At 35.4% G+C, this 18545-nt stretch overlaps 1 protein-coding gene across 43 annotated transcripts in view; it reads left to right on the plus strand.

Annotated features, from left to right (window-relative positions):
• The window catches only part of LOC124631596 (glutamate-gated chloride channel), a 94213-nt gene that overhangs the window by 41472 nt on the left and 34196 nt on the right, over positions 1-18545 (plus strand). The gene's annotated exons all lie outside the window — the stretch shown is intronic.

Here is an 18545-nt window from a genome sequence, read left to right on the forward strand (position 1 = left end):
CATGACTACATCAGAAACACAAATTCGCTTATTACAAATTCATACAAATCTGCTGTTTGATTCACTGGTTACGTATCTATTGAACCTCACTGACCACAATGAATATCGAAACATTAAAGTTATTCCTTTTACATCGACTACTTACACAAATGTACAGCCGCTAAGTTTTGTTTAATTTCATTAAGGCACGTAAGCCACCGTCCCCGGGGCGTCGTAAGAGTCTAAAGGATTACATCAAGTGGAAAACCACCGCAAGCCACGTGTTCTGGAAAAATAATACCTTCTGCGGGATTCCGTATTCCCTCGGGTATGGCAGGATTTGGGCAACAAACGTGCCTATAGACAATGGCGCCAAGATTGTGAGGGATGACAGCTCGTGTTTCGTGGCATAGATTGTTGGTCAATATTTTTTTTTTTTGATCGGTATAAACATTGTACCAACCGTTTTTTGTGTAAAAAGCTATAGACAAAATGTCTGAAATAAAAAAAAATCTGAATAAAATAAAATAAAAGCGGTATAAACACTGTACCAAATAGTAAAAACAATATCAGATAAATGACTAATTCAAAGATCAATATATAAGGGTTGGTGCGTAGGGCCCATGATATGTAGGTAAGTGCCTAAATTAAATTGTCCACTACAAGATCCATTCATTCTATGCATAGTATTTTCTTCGTAACGGAACCACTCATTATTTTTAAATGTTATACAATTAGAAGTAAAAATACGGTTGGTACGGGACTACTAACTTTGAATAATTAATAAATTGAAAATAACTATCCAGCCAGTCTTACAACATCCTTTGTTCTCGATAACGTCCAACGTTTGTAACTATAGAAAACTCTACTTATTAAAGGAGTCCCCATTAGGAACTTTTTAGTTTAAACGTTAGATTATTTCTAGAACACAAGTGGGGCTCTCATTAGTGAGCTCTTCGAGATAACTCCTTAAAGAAAACACGGTCAGTAACTACGTTCCTGTATTAACACACAAAGGAAAAGCGAAATAAATAGAACTCTGTATAAACAAGACAAAGATAATTAACAGCAGTAAAAGTTTTAAAGTACTTTTTCTTAATAACGTTGCTTTGAAGATTTTTTACTGGAAATCCGGACACATTAAGCGTCTCACGGAAAAATTACCCGTGGTCCCTCCCTCCCTTTTTGTATTCTAAGGGTGGGCCAACATCGGCTTTTGCAGACAGCTTTCACTTTATTTTTTTGTAAATACGTCACGAACGATAGTCGGACGCTAAGTAGGAGATATGGTTGCTTGGCTTTTATCGTTTTATATTTATCAACGTGTTTTACGTAGGTTGTGTTCTAGATCTTATATCTGGGGAAGAACACGTTTAAAATTGCGTATTAGTTTAAGTTGAGAATACATTACTACCATATAGTGCTGAATGAATGAATACAATTTTGAAATGAAATTATCTGACTTTTTTAAATTTATTGTAATAAAATTCAATAAAAAAACGAACATAATAATATAAAAATGCTAACGTAAAACTAATGTTTCGCAAAGTACGCGTGTATGCTAATGACCAGTCATTTACATGGCTCTATTTATAGAACAGACCAAAACAATATGGTGTAATTGAAAATAGCTTCGTTACATGGTATTAAGGCCGAGTGGCCATGAATTTTATTCATTTACAAGTGACACCCGCTTATTATTTTCTTACAATTAATTACCTAAATAGGCCGACCCAGGCATAGCTAGGTTAAACTGAATTATTAACAGTAGCTTGCAATTCTACATTACAATATGGCGTAGACAGTGACCATAACGTAAATGGGTTTCCTAGATACATACCTTACTTAGTGCTAGCTTAATGTATTTAAAAGATTTATCATGATTCATTTCTTATTGATTATCTGGCCTCGATTTCTAAATGGCTTCGACAGTTGGTTGAACCCTTATCGTACATAACTTTCGATCAACCGTATTATTCATGCCTTAAGATAACTACGAAAATTCTTTCACGCCGTATAAAATAAGCGGAATAAGTATTTGTTTGCATTTGGCCTTATTCAACTTCTTACTGAAAACTTTAATTAGGTGATACCTACTAAGTCACCTACATAGAGAACTAAATAAAGTCTCCCAATATTATGAGCTACCGTTCTACGAACACTCGCATGATACATGAAGCTGTCATATTTGATCTCATAAAGCGGCTGAAGCGTGCAAAATATATTGCCACCAGCTTTTGTTCACGAAGACGCTGAAATTCATATAAAGCGCTACGTGCTGTATTTACAACGTTGCATAAGTAAAGTTACACCAAACAATCATAATAAAAGTGCATAAAATATATTACCGTCTTTAAAATGTATCGCGGTCCAGCAAAATGAAATTATGTTTAAATTATACGGAGAGTTTATTCCCTGGAGTGAAATTGTTACTTATTTGTTTTATTTTTCTTGGTAATAATGTGGAGCCGGAATTTTTGCCTTGTTTTTGAACTGTCTAATACTAAGTAGATGTAAGTATTTAATTAATCTAGCAAATTACCTACATACCTTATTGGCTGTACCTTGCTACATAATGACAACCGATGTACCTAAACATAATGATCGTAGATTCGCTTTCATGCTTCACGTGCTACAAATCATTGTCAATTTACCTTCGAGTACTTACATAACCCTAAAATCCTGTAGTAAACAATATGCCAATACATTACAAATTACTATAACTGTATCCAAAATGTATTTACGTCCATTTATTTGAATGATATGCTTACCGACTGTAAAATTATCTCATTCACCATATTATAAGTAGTCCATAAATGGAATTTTGATGACAATCAAAACAACAAATACATCAGCAGTTAATATGTGGACCTCGGACCATCATCATGATTCTAAAGATCATATTCTGTGTTATTATTGTGTTACACGTCCAATCAACAGTGACTTGCTCGAAGTACAAAATGATTTATAAGGGAATAGAATACTGCAAAGATCCGGATCCGCCATACGAAGAACCGAGGAAAGTGGACGTCAACATTGTAGCTGTGAATAATACCAAGAACTTCTATTACAACGCAAATTTCACTGTATTAGAAAACTTATCTGGCTACTCATGGAGATTAAAAAATGGATACGAAAGATCAAGAAAACTCAACTTCGAGAATGATTTTGCTAATCTGTCCTGTAGAAGTTATCTCCCTAAACTTATTTATAGTATATCGGCGATCAGGTTTGATAGTAAGACATGCGAAATATTTAAAGGAAATTACTCATTTCGTAAGTTGGATGTCTCTAAATTGGACCGCGCATCAAAATTTTTACCAACGCGACGCTTTGGAATGAACGTGTTTTATTTAAGTTACTATAAACCTGGAGGTACCTGCTTTTGTATGATGTCACGTGTCTTGTTCGTGAAGGCATGAAATATAAATGGGATTTTTGTTTGAAAAGTGTAAAGTTTTGTTTGATTTTTCTACGGAGTTCAATCTAAACTTGCTTGAAAAATAAACGTTAATGCCATTTTAAAATAGGGCCTATGCACACCACGTTTTCTAAACGCGCCGTCGACGCGCTTTGGGAACGCGCGTCGCCGGCGCGTTTTTATCCTGCAGAGCAGTTTGTTGTCGTTTGTATCGGTACAAACGCGCGGCACCGGCGCGTCTGTATCGATACATACGCGCGTTTGCATCGCGTCTGCATCGCTACAAACGCGCGTCGACGGCGCGTTTTTATCCTGCAGAGTAGTTTGTTGTCCTTTGTATCGATGCAAACGCGTGTCACCGGCGCGTCTGTATCGCTACAAACGCGCGTCGACGGCGCGTTTAAACAACGTGGTGTGCATAGGCCCTTAATCAACTTGTTCTTGTAATCGAAAAACATTTTTAAATTGTGAAAAATACCAAATAATACATACATGATGAGTGAGTGATATTTCATTCGAAAAAAAATCACGTAGAAAAATGCAATCATTAAGACTAAAATATCATGTCAAAGGTTTTCGTCACACAAATCATCGCAGTATCCTTTAAAAAAATACAACAACAACGAGATAAACATCCCAAGGTTATTCAAACTAAAAATAAGACTAAATATGTTATTTACTAAGCACTAGTTATACAGCAGGTGTCGTATAGGGGTGGTAACACCTCATTATGCGCGCGAGGTCATCATGAAAGCATTAAAGAGCGGCTTGTAGGAGCGGGACTTCAGGCTGTCCCTGACACCAACTAAATGCTGGCCCGCGCTGATTCTCCGCGTGTGTACATGCACTTATTAATATGCATCCTGTATAGTGTAATTGCTTTTTTACTGCGGTAGTAAAAAATTGTGCAAGCAGTCTTGAGGGATATAGATTTTGAAACAATGTTGAGATAAGTCTCGATCGGGACGTTTCGGCCGAAAATCTCTGTCCACACATGACCACGATAGACGCGATGTAGATGAAACATCATCCTCATCCTCCGAGCCTTTTCCCAATCATGTTGGGGTCGGCTTCCAGTCTAACCGGATTCAGCTGAGTACCAGTACTTTACAAGAAGCGACTGCCTATCTGACCTCCTCAACCCGTTACCCGTACCCGTTACCCGGGCAACCCGATACCCCTTGATTAGACTGGTGTCAGACTTACTGGCTTCTGACTACCCGTAACGACTGCCAAGGATGTTCAATGACAGCCGGGACCTACAGTTTAACGTGCCATCCAAAACACAGCCAATGGTGTCTAAGATATACTTAGAAAGTACATACAAACTTAGAAAAGTTGCATTGGTACTTGCCTGACCTAGGATCGAACCCGCGCCCTCATACTTGAGAGGTTAGTCCTTTACCCACTAGGCCACCACGACTTTTTGCGATGTAGATGAAACGTGGGAAAAAAAAGAGATGGGTAATACATCGCGGTTTAACCCGGATTGTGTATACCAATGTGCACAATTCACGAATGCTTAAAAGCCAAAGGCTTAGTCTAAACAGGTAAACCACAATGTTTGTTTACATTTATAAATATGTAACAACCGGAAGCCGACCATGTCGTATCATATCCTTTTACCGCTTACGGTTGATCCCGGTTTGAGCGAAGCCCTGAAGGTATCAACGGATTTAACTTCGGACAAGCAAAGGCATGTAATATAAACACGAAGATGTAACAAAAATACGCAAAAACCTTCGTCAAGAAAATACTGTTTTATTTATACAAAAACACAGTAAAAACGTCGTATTTTTATATAAGTATCCCTTTGAAATATTCATTTAAATTCATCTACAGAACTCTCACGCAATTTTCTTCGTCCTACATTCTGAACTAAATAATTTACATAAACAAACAAGGAAATAGTACATTCTACTTTTATTTACTTGGGTTTAAGTACCAACAATAGAAATAGTCACGCATGTTAAAATGTCATCATGGCGTAGGTTTAACGTAGTATGTTCATATTTACTTAAACACACATTCAAGCTTTCTGCTATCTATTTTGAGCTGAGTACTAACAAAAGTTTTGAGACAAGGGCTCTCTGCTCTAAGATAAAACGTCTGTTAAGTGGCCTCTCAGCTAAAAAGGCTTGAGAGGCCGTTGTGAAACTAGTGGTGACGAGACTCTAACTGGTCTTTGTCTAACCAAGAATAAGAGACCGCCATCTGCGCTGAGGATCCTTGAGATCTAATCAAATAAGTGGAGAGACTTGATCGCTCTAATTTGTATTATCTCGCCTAGCGTACCAAGCTACTTTAAATATTTAGGTACTTACATACGAGTCTGTTAGAAATTTATTAAAAGTTCCTCGTGAGATGAAAATTACTTCTCTTATGGAGATATTATTATTTAGTATTGTTGCAGATTATAGATGAAGAATTGATGCCTATCCAGCGACCCATAAACAACAGAGTAAAACGATCACGTTTGTTCAGCATGATATATTAACAATACTCCAAAGTTATTCCGTATTCCTTTGAAAAAACATACTTCAGTAGTTGATGGGAAAAGTTGTTCCAGAAGACTTATTTCGGTAGACTGAACACCCTTTGTTTTAGGTGAAGGAAAAGGTCAGGATCGAGTCACGTTGCCAGTAACAATTTTATTCCATTGCTGGCTGTATTTTTTGTTGATGAAAAGAAAGTAGCACGCATCAGAGTTACCCGAAGGATTCTATGCTGGTGTTATATAACATTTTGTTCTTTTTTATGGTACTTTTTTGGTATGATGAGCTTTAGGATACGTTGTAGAATGAGGCATATTATGTCTAATACCAAACCATTGCTTATTTTTTCTTTGCATCATGTATCTATCTACTACATGTACACAACAATGACTTGCAATCATCATCATCATCATCATCATCTCAGCCATAGGACGTCCACTGCTGAACATAGGCCTCCCCCTTTGATCTCCACAGATACCTGTTGGAAGCGACCTGCATCCAGCGTCTTCCGGCGACCTTTATAAGGTCGTCTGTAATAAGACTTGTAATAAGCACAAAATATAATTAAACTAGCGTAAGGCCTCAGGCAGACAATAAGAGCAATCCAGTCGGGAGCCAATCTCCTTGACAATGACGCAACCGCTCCAAAATTGTAATTAGTTTCGTCCAAAGAATTGTATACGGAATTCCCAATATAAGCGAAAACAAACCTACCTACATTGATTGATGGGGCCAAAATCCATTTCGCCAAGTACTCTCCCAGGAAAAAATGTGTTCTAGCAAAGCTTTTAGGCTTTGTATTGATATAAATGAAACCACTTTCTACCCGTTTGCGTTTGTTAAAGCTGGTTTTTTGCTTATCTCCGATCTTTTTTTTCGCAATGACAAGAGAGTTTGTCGGGTTGCGACAGTGTATCTTGTAGAATATGGAGTCAATTTTTACATCGTTTTCCATATGTAGGCATATTTTCTTAATTTAAATAATTAATTGCTCTAGGTTGTTACACAAGATTTAAAAAAAAAATTAAGATTTTTTATTTAGAAGGTTGCTTATTTTATGTGACATAAAAAAAAAGAAATTTGGATGTTAAAATATTAGATCAATCATATTTATTCCAATTCCAAAAATTTCAATTTAAAAACGAAAACCTTTTGTCAGAAACTGAGGCCAGCTCATATGCAAACTCTTTCTAAAGTCAGCTTCTATCTTTGTTGCGTCACGTTCGAAATTTAAAACGTGTGAAAACGTATGTACAACGCAATAACCCGACGTCAAAGGACTCGTTTAGCCGAAGTCTGCAGGAGTTCCACTTTACGCCTAGCCAGTCAGTCGGATCGATAGCGAGCAGGTAGCAGTGACGTAGCCAACTCAAGTTCTAGATACCATGAGTTCACTGAACTTACGACGGCATTATAATCTGACCTCCAGGACGCCGCATATTTTCTTCTTTTTCTTCATTGTCGTACAATACAATAGCAGTTAAGTAGCTATCTTCTCTTCTTTTCTTTTATCTTTTATCTTTTAAAGTTATAACCGTGTTATAATATTCTAACATTATTAATTTAAGCTCTTGATTCGGAATTTTCCACATATAAAAGCTGGAATTAATCTCTTAAAATGAACTGTGTTTTACAAATTAATACTGCCCTAAGACATTGACTTTTTAATTAAGATAAATGAAGAAGAACCGTTGAGAGAAACCGTTAATGACTGCTATTACAAGGCTGATCAATTGGTGATGTCACACGCGATATTAAAAGCGTCCTGATTGAAAATTATGATAGGCAATAATATATCTTGGACACCAGGAAGCAAGGTTCAATTTACTATGTATGAATTCGAACCTGACGGGATTATTTTTATTGTTCTGTATGAGCCTTGATTAAATGTTCTATATTTAGAACGAACGTGAGTATTTCTGTAAGAGGTTCCTATTTAAAAGGAAAACAGAATTCTCTGAAAGCCCTACGAAGAGAGAACGTCGCTATTATTAAGATAATTCTGTCCCAAAGGCGTGATTACCTAATTATTTGTAAACTTTTGTACAAAAATATAACACTCGCGTTCCATAATGGGACCCGGGAGACACTTGAGCTGCAGAAGTTTGTGATTAGATTTCTTCGTATACCTACTTACACAGACAGACGCTCTTTCTTAAAAGGTTTAGAGATACGACTAAGTTTCTTTTATCGTTGTGTTTAACTTACAATTAGATAAGGACTTGAAGTCAGGATGAAGAAGCTTCACTGTCTATAAAAAGTCTCGAAAAATATTTATACACCAGTATAACAAATGTAATTTTCAAATTCTGATAGAAAAGTGCTTCATTCCGTGCAAGCATGATTCAAATACGTGTGCGTGCGTATAAATTCATTAACATAATGAATATGTATTTACGAAGAAGTTAACAAAACGCTCGGTGCTCTTCCAATGCATAATATCATGCCGAAAATATCCTAGGACGGCAAACACTACAAATGGATAGAGTCACGCAAACAATCGTAGCCTTGCTTGACGCCATTTAAATAAGTAGTTGTTTTCGCTATTATATGACATTGACCTATAAACATTAAATACATTAAAAACGTGACCCTCCTTCTGCGGCAATAATAAAACAAAATGCACCGCGAAATTAGACTCATTTCACTTTTGTGTATTTTTGTTAGCATTATGTTCATAAAAATGGCCGTGGCTACAAGGACACATAGGTATGCTTCGAGACGGTGTGACGTCCATAAATCAATGCTTTTGAAAAAGAAAAACTAGTATTAAAGAAAAAATACTGTAACTAAAAACGTAGCTTTATATACGAAAGTTAATCACGTTCTAGTGACATTTTAGAAAATAAATAGCATGAATTCAAATTATAACATGCAAAAACTCGTACCATAAATCTCGTATATTACCTGAAGCAGGAAGGGGAGGAAAACTCAAAAATGAAATGCTCTTTAAGTATAAAAAATAACAACAAAATATTTCGTAGCTACAATTTTCTTTTTCAAAATCACCAAACTGAGTATCGTTTAAAATAACGCAACCTTACGTAACCTAATTATTAATTAATTTCTATTAAGACATTACTTTGTAGTAATTTTCCAGGAAAGTAGGTAGAATCTATTTACGTGTGTAAAAGTTAAATAGAAACGTCAACTGCCACAATCGGAATGAAATTTTAAAATTACTTATCTTCCGTAATGTGGTTCTTTAACTTTTGGAACTTTCATTCTGTATGTGCGTTAATGGGAAAGTTAGTAAACAGACTTTGGAATTACTGAATCTTTTATTTTCAAATACCTACATTGGTTTATGTTTAGCGGGGAAAACCTTGTAAACATGAAAATTTCAGACTGACCCAAATTTTCAGAAGAAAATTAACAATGGATGTTTGTCCTCTAAGTTTATTATCCTCTAACAAAATAATTAATACGTTGTTATAATAGGAAACTTCATAACATCCATCGGTGCCGGCGGCAGCGGTCCGTCGATTCTAAATTAATTTCCAACTTTCTGATTCTGTTTTCGTAAAATACTCACTCAATGATCACTCGAGCTTAACAGTTTTAATCTATCCAATGTATTTAAAACAAACGAAGTATATTTTTAAATTGCTTTAAAACTAGAAGTAATTCGATAAACCAGTAGGTAAACTGACATAGTAGCGTGACTGACAGTTAAGTTTATCAAATATTAACGAGCACTTTCGATTTACCATAGCTACAAAAATATTTGACTCACTATAAATTATTAACGATTCCACTGGGACGTACTAATAATAGGTTCTAATTACTTTATATGAAATTGGATCAAGTAGGTAGGAAATATTATATTTCAAATATAAAAAAATATAAACACGAAGCTGAAAATTAAGTAAAAGTAAAACACAAATACTTTTTTATAAGATTGCCATAACATGGTATGATCGTTACCACGAATACCCGAAAACATTTTGTATATTTTTGGTGAACCGTGTTTACGTTTGATAGACCAAGTTTACATTTTATTCCACTCCATACTCCATTTTGTTATCCTATAATATTGAGTGTGAATACTTTCCCTGAATATAGCTATTCAGAACATAGGTAGGTATCTGAGTATAAATGTTACGTAGAAGGAGTATACGAACTAAGTAGGTCTGAGCACGCCATGCCCAAGTCAATGCTCGGTAGGTTATCGTCGTTCCTGAAAACGTTTAGAATACCTCGTGCTTTTAATTAAGCAGAAAATGTATAAATGTTAGTTTTTATTTTATTTGCAGTAACATTTTCAATGTTTGACTCGTGTTGAATTCATTTTAACGTTCGCTTCATAAAATGAACTTGGAAAATTAAAAGTATATCGTCGTATTTATAAAAACTTTCTTTTTTTACGTGCACTTTATTCAAGAGCAGAAAATTTAAAGGTATAACTGCTATAAAGTCATGCATGGCCCTTTTTCCAATTCTTGCCATATTTTTGTCCAACCCTTCTTCGCTGCAAATCATATTCGTTTTTCCCGATACGACAGTTGTCATTTCTTGTTATTGTTTCAATACTTCCTAAAGTTTGCAAAAGGAACGTGTTTCAAATCACTCAGATGTCAGTTCCGTTTAGGTTACCGTTGTCATAACAGTTCTTTGCAAAAATGAAAATATTGGTTTCTTCAAAAACTGGGTGCTTTTATCTGAAGTTATAAAACAAAGATGAATTAACCATATAATATAATAATATGCATAGTAGGAATGATATAATTCTTGATTCATAGTTTGTTGACCCGAATCCCTTCTGGGTCTCAACGAGCTCAACGAAAATTACAATCAAATTATTATGCCCCTAGTTTTCATACAACGTCGTAATCGTGTCCAAAAGTCTGACAAATGGGGTAACTTTGGTATAGTTATAGTTATTCTATCCCAGTAGTTAGTAAGAGGAGTTAGACTTTGTGTAAAATATCGAGTTCTATGTTTAACAAAGTTGTGATCAGTCCGACTCTATAGTTGACGTTGGGAGAAGGGGATGTATCTAACCCGGCTTGAGACCATAAATCATAAACTGTTGCAGGAAATAAAGGCTGTAACTTACTTAGTAGAACGGCATCGTGTGTCGACGTCAATACATAGCTAATCGCTGGATTAGGGACCGAAAACAAATGAACCAATCTCATCAATCCAAACTAACAACTTTGTCGAAATCAGCAGATGTCAAATAGAAGCTGTTCAATTGTCGTTATCCCGTCGGTTTAATTACTGGTACAGTGTGAACAAGATTTAGGGCAATATTTACATTTTACTGCAGCGGTACGTCGCCTCGTGGCCATCCAACCGAATGTAATTAGTGTGGCGAGGCGAGACAAAATGATGCTGCTGTTATGTTACTGGTTATGTCATGGAGTACATAGTGCATGGAGAGATCTGGATTGAAAGTTAGTTCTAATTGTACCTATTTTTAAAGTGGGTATTTATTCAAATTAAAAAGGCACTCCTAGTTAAGATAAAAAAAACAATCTCGTTTAATGCCATGCCCTCAGATTTCATAATCGCTTCCACATCCACATATCATGCTTAGATGCAAAGCTAGAACAGATAAAAGACAAAATGATGAACGCGTACCTACACCATGAATGGAGACATCATTTGTAAAAGATCACTCCATTTACTGCGCACTCCACATAAACGCAGGTTGATTGTCGGCGCTCAACAAAATTATTCTACGTTGGAAAACAGCGTGTGTTGAAAACATTTTTCAATAACGAAATGGTTTTGCCGAGCCATGAACATAACATCATTTGTTCTTATTAAATTGGATGGCGAGCCGGGCTGTTTGTGAACTTTCAGTAAATATTTATTTAAGTTATTTTTATCAATAAACTTTGTATGGGTAGCATATTGCATATTTTATTCGAGTACTGTACAAGAGCCTGTGCAAACCAAAAGTAGTAATGAAATTGTAGCCCATTGCAATTTCCCATGATCCAAAATAAAATTGGATTCACAACCCTCTCTCTTAAAGCCATGTTACAAAACTGACATGTAACAACCTACCTACATACATTCCAGTAATATATTATCCGTCCGTACTCACCGCGTCATTAGTTCCATACTCGTAATAGGTAAATAATTAATGACAATTTGGCGGATATCACGGAGCGGGTATTGATTCCTTGAATTAGTTTGCGGGTCGCGTTCGAAACTCCGAGCTTTGCGGTATCTGGGCTCTAGATCCCAACACGCCGATGTTAGAGGCATGTCGGCCGTAATATATTGTAGTAGACGACCATTTTTTTCCTAATATATTGAGGAATACAGAACTGGTTCTTCCTTTGTTTTCTGTTTCTATAACTTGGGCGATTGATTGTGTTCGTCATTTGTTTTTGTGAGTACCTCAACTGTAATCTATTACTTTAATAGTATGTGCTGATCGACTGATGGATAACTGTTCTAAATACCTAACCATTTGTGGCATACATTTTTGACTGATTCGAATAAATATCTACCTTGACACTTCAGTACATAACTATACTACCTACCTACAAGTAAAAGTTGCCCGTAACCAAATTAACATTAATGCTTATTATACGCCAAGGTGGTCATAAATACACAACTTTAATTCTAAATCAAATAAATAATAGCTGGCAATTCCACTATTTTCATTTTCAGAAGTAAAATAGCACCCAGAGTCACGAATCAAAGTAATTTCGTCCGCGGCGCGATCGAGTTATTTATTGAATTTTGTAACAGCCGTGTTCGACAAACTTGTTATATAACTACGCTTGTTCCACACTTACTGGATTTTGCTCAACACTTTGTTCTCATATACCTAGTTATTTCTTTGTTTGACCTGATTGGGGGTTAGAAGACAAATCGCAATTATGTTTTTAACATTATGTAAGGGCCCGCTTATGTCATTCAGTATCTCATTTTGTATAATAGGGTAAGGGTTATCACGTAAAAAAATAAAACAAAACAACGTCGATCTTTTGCTCCGTAGAAAACACCGTCCCTTTTAAAATGTAATTATCCCGAAACCACTCTAATGACAGTCCGGTTTTTGTGTCGCAAATCTGACATCCCTGTGGCTCAAACCACTAAGTTCAAGTACCTACCGCTATAAGTTAGATTGAATTAGATGCCGAGTACCTGAGCACACTACTGCATTTTATCACTACGGCCAATGTTTATTGCAAGAGGTATTGTTTTAGAAGACGGGAAGATGGCGATAGTCTTTTTTCGATACACGTACGTACTTTGTACAGAAATGTCTATAACTCAGGAATCGTGTACGGTCTTTGGAAATATAGAGCTGTTGCAGCGACATGAAATATGGGCACGTTAAGGCCGCAATTTCTCAGTGGGAAACTGTGTGGTTCCTTGTGTTTTCATCATATAAGGCACTATAACTTTTGTTAGTAGGTTTGTAGGTATAGTAAATAGTGATTGCTTTTATGCAGTCGACTTTTGCAATTCAATAAATTATTTATTTTGTTTGTTGATCTTAGTTATATTTACGAGCAAAGTTTTCAAATAAAATGTTGTTTCAAAAAAGTTTACATGCTCTTAAACTTAAAATCTTAAAACCAGACACTAACAAGAATACTTGCAATATCGACTGTAAAATAGATATTATCCATCCTTCATTAATTTTCATCAAGTAACTTCTGAGACAATATTAACTGGATTTTCATTTTAAAGACACTCCATCACAAAAAGTAGCGCCTATCTTTGACGTATAAAGTCGCAAACAAAACGCCCGCGGTAAGAGTTGCACTCGGCCGCGTTTTATTATTGCTCTTTTTACGTCATGCTCAATCCCAGGATTATCTCGGAAACAACTGTGAAAATCCCTGGATTACATAAGAGGATTGGGTTTTGTACTCCGACGGTATTTGGTCTAACTTTAAACAGCTATCGCTTTGCTGTTCTTTTGGTTTTCATTACTTCTTGCCATTCGTCAAGCTGTAATTCTACAGTATGCTTATTTAAAAATAAACTGGTGAAAATTAAAAAAATATACAAGTATGAAAGCATAACGCACGCAGCATTTTTTCTAAATTTTAAAATTTCAAAAAGGAACGTCCTAGAGACACTCAAAACAAACCTGTCTGCCAAGCAACACGAGCATACCAGCATTTATAAAGTATTAATACACAAAATAAAGATCCAATAAGTTCAATTAAAAACACGTAGGCGTTCGCCTTTGCCCATTCACCGGTGTAATTGGTTAATCGCGTTTTTACGCATAGGGAGGCACGGTAAACCGGAATTACACGAGTCACATCTCCCGCCTACATCGAGATTTAACCTTCTAAGCTGGAAGATATAGGCATCTACTTATGCCTTATACTTAGATCGTAGAGAAGAATAGGGTAGGGAAGGTCTTGTCTTTAAAAACGCTGGTCTCCTTGTGAGTGATCCAGTACTTTCTGTAATTACGCTTTTTTTCCGCAAAGTAGCAAAAAAGTTTAGGTTTCCCATTTTGAGAAAGAGTTAGTATATGAAAGGAGGATTATTTGCTTTGTCCCTAAGAACGTAATGTAGATACGTATACAAAAAAACAATCTCATATTTTGAAAATGTGTAAATAACATATAAGTTACGTACGTCATAATTTTATTTTCGCAACGCAGAAAGCAACATTACAAACCATGGAAACAGTGGGTTCCCCACAATTTAATAAGCCAACCCGTTGAAGTAAAAAGAAAATTTCGAACAAAGCGTTACTGAAAGAACATTCTGTAGAGAAACTTGAACAATTAACCATAACATTGAAGTTATTCCGTCGGGAATTCCGCCGAACTTCAATTATTATTCTTGATTTATTTCCTTTCAATTTATTGCTTTAAGACAATACTTTCCAATGGATCGAGGTAAAGTTGACTGAAAAAATCAATGAATTAATGTACCTTCATTCGCATTACTTAGATAACCTTACTATTTTTACCTACGTTTATTATTTAAATATTCTGTAAGAGAATTTGAAATTGTACAATAAAATATTACGACTTGAAGTAAATTTAAATAAAAAAAAAATAACTGCAGAATAAAGCTTAGAAAATGAATTAACACAATTACACCTTTTTTTACAAACATTCTGAAATTAAAACAAAGATTCTATATAAGCATGTCAAGCATTGTATCATGAAGGTGATCGTAAATCAGTAGTGTTGTGCTCGGCGAGTGAAGGATAAACCTCGTTATCTCCGGGAGGTCCACTTCACTCACTTAGCTCACATTACAACGGACAACGTGACTCAGTCCACACTATTTATTGCTCCTCATACCTAAGCTGTAGGTAGGTACCTACTGTGGCTCTTCAGTTTAGATTCTTTAGATACATAAGGCATGAATATCCTTTGTATTTCCTTGATAATGCCCTTGTTTTGGAAAATAGTACAAGGGTGTACCCTATGTAGTTTGTAAAGTTTTAGCATGCCAACACAACGCCTCTGATCTAATTATAATAAAAAGGCAATATGAAGTTTTCTCTCAGAAAATCGAGAAAGTGATTTTTAATATATAGCATTTACATGTGTACCAATATACCTAAGTAAAGGAACTCTTGCTAGCTGGAAATATCACTAAGAACGACTGCGGTCCCTTTCCGAATTGAAATTCCATAAAATTTCAACCCTTGATAAGAAAGGCCTTTATTAAACGGACGGGACTTTGAAATTGCAATGAAAAGGGGTCGAAGCTTGAAACTTTCGGTAGCTGCGAACTACGAGTAGATTCTATATACAATTTACTTGTGGCTAACTTTTGACCTAGTCGTTGGCAGTTTAATTACTGCTATTACAGTTACTATACTAGTTAAATTGTATCACTTGCATACAATCTGAATAATTTATACAACTAATAAGAAGGTATACTGTAGGTATGTTTTTCATTAATGTGATCAATTTCGAAAACCATTCGGATGCAATACTCTCACCAATTGATTTATAAAAAATACTTGATAAGACTAAACACTGGCCCTTATAATGTTTCGGCAGACCCTCCATATCTGGGCCTTTTCAATCATTGCAGTGAATCTACATATATCTGCCATGCGCCAAAGCAAATCTGAAACTGGAAAGGAGGTTAATTGAGTTTTGGTTTGTCTATGGTTTCAAAGTTTCACAAAAAAAAACTCAATATCTTTGTATTATCGTTCCAACATAAACTTACCAAACTTTTCACAACAGAACAAAATGTTGACAAACTTCAAAAGTTTTCGTCGTTTAAAACACAAACGCCCCTCGTTCCTCGACCCTGGACGAGTAGCGTTCTCGTCACAGCCGGGAACAGCCATAATTGCGTGCTGGCAACGCTAATAACAAAGTTTATTCGCAGCACGAATTCCTGATGCGAACATTAAAAGCACTCAGACCATCCGACATCTTAACCACACGCCGCAATAAACAGAAATACTTGTTTACCTTTTAGTTGCACGCTTTCATGCCTTGTGTAGTCTTGTAAGGGAATTTTACGAATAGTGAATACTGTTAGAAGTATTCCAAGACTGGTCTTCTTGTAATAAGGTCTTTATGTAATGTAATAGTATTGAATGTTCCTCCGAAAATACTGGCGGGCAGGATAAATTCATATTTCTATACTAATTGCAACTCCTTCAACGTGCGTAACCAGAGTATATTATTATTATATAATTTTCGTTGGAAAAACACTAGTAAACCACTAAATGTAAGTTTTGCACAAACTGTTTTTCGCAGAGAATGTGCAAACGAAATTAATAGCTTCAGAATATTCAATTTTTCACCTGAAAAGGTGAAAAATTCTTTAAAAACTTTTATATAATATTTATTGTGTATTTTATATGATGTTTTAATATAAAACAATATGCGTCAGATAGTGTTCATTTAAAATTGAAGGAAACAATGAAGATATATTTAATTGGTTTTGCATGAACCATATCTATATTGCATGAGGATATTTTAAAATTTTTATTCACAAAATATTTACATTAATTGAAAAATAATGGATATTGTATTTGGATATTTTAAATATTTTATCAGCTTCGAGGGAATTCATTGTTGGTATGATAACTGAGAATTTTAAATTTTACACTTACTTGTTTATTGCTATGATCATTTTATACAATTTAATTATATATACTGAACTTTCTAAAAAAGTAAATTGTTAAAGATCCATAGTGCATTTAAGATCCATAGTGTATTTAAGTCCTAACGAAGAGAGAAGTCTTATTATATCATCGTCACTAGACGGAATAAACTTTATATTAATTAAATGAGTCAACCTTTTTTACTCCCCGACAAGCAAATGAATGTGCATACTTAGTTATTCTCTGAGAATCCTTTATATAATTATACTTTCTCTTCATTTGAAATGACGTCACAGCTTTTTATCTGGCACATGCAGTTTCTTGTTCATTTAGAAAGTAATAGATTGACGCATTTAAATATCATCTGCCTGTCTAGCCTTTTCCCAACTATATTACGGTCGGATTTCAATCTAACCGGATTCAGCTAAGTTCCAGTGTTTTACAACCCAATACCACTAAATAAATAAAATAATAATTTATTGCCATAGAAATACATACTGCAGGATACCACAGAACAATTGACATAATAGGTTACATTTTTTTTAGATTTGTTGATTCTGGTACCCAAAGTAAGATTTAACTTGTGTTATGGGTACCAGGGTCCTCGCACAAACATGATTTGCTGATAACGTGCTCGCGTGTGCTTAGATTAAACTATATAATTTAACATACATAATCGGCAATACAAAAATAAGAAATTGTGTGTGTGTAAGTGTGCATGTGTGTATGCGTGTGTGTGTGTGTGTGTGTGTGTGTGTGTGTGTGTGTGTGTATGTGTGTGTGTGTGTGTGTGTGTGTTAGTGTATTTATGTATCTATGTGTACTAAATTGTATTCATGATTACCTACAATATTGATATTTTAAGGAGGTTCTCAGTTTCATCATATGTTTTATTTAGTAGCCAATTTGAAACAGTCCTTTTACATTTAAATGTTATTAATGGGTATAAATTGCAACTTTTATTAATTAAATTATACAGGTGACATCCAATTACTTGAAGCCAGAGAGCAGCTATGCCGTTGAGTCTGACATACTTTGTGTGTACGACGTTTAGATGCCATAGATTCGTCGTATTCTAGAGAGCTGTGCATCCTTAAAACTGTCCCTAAAATAAAAAGTTTTAAGGACAGCTCTCTGTGCACGTTCTAGTGGTAACAATAGAGTTTTAGCCGCACCTCCCCATACAGTTACACAATAAGTCAGGATAGACTGACATAACGCACAATATACCATCTTAAGGGTATTAAAGTCAAGGGAGTACCGAAGTTTTTTGAAGATGTACATTGTTTTACGGACACGGGCGGTAAGTACGGTTATATGACTTTTCCAGCTAATAAGTGGATCAATTAAAACTCCTAAGTATTTTACTTGGGTAGATCTTGTTATAGTTTGGCAGCTAAGACGGAGTAACATATTTTAAGTGCATCGCCTCGGATTCCCATCCTCTCCATCTTTGCCAGAAGCTGAGAAACAGAGACGGTGTCGAAAGCCTTAGTAAGGTCCAGGAAGATGCAGAGGCACTTTTGTTTTTTATCAAGAAAGTTAACTATTTTATCCACAAGAGAACTTACACAATCCTCCGTGGATTTACCCTCTCTAAACCCAAATTGGTTTGGCG

This window comes from Helicoverpa zea, chromosome 7 (assembly GCF_022581195.2).
Source record: "Helicoverpa zea isolate HzStark_Cry1AcR chromosome 7, ilHelZeax1.1, whole genome shotgun sequence".
Lineage (NCBI taxonomy): Eukaryota > Metazoa > Arthropoda > Insecta > Lepidoptera > Noctuidae > Helicoverpa > Helicoverpa zea.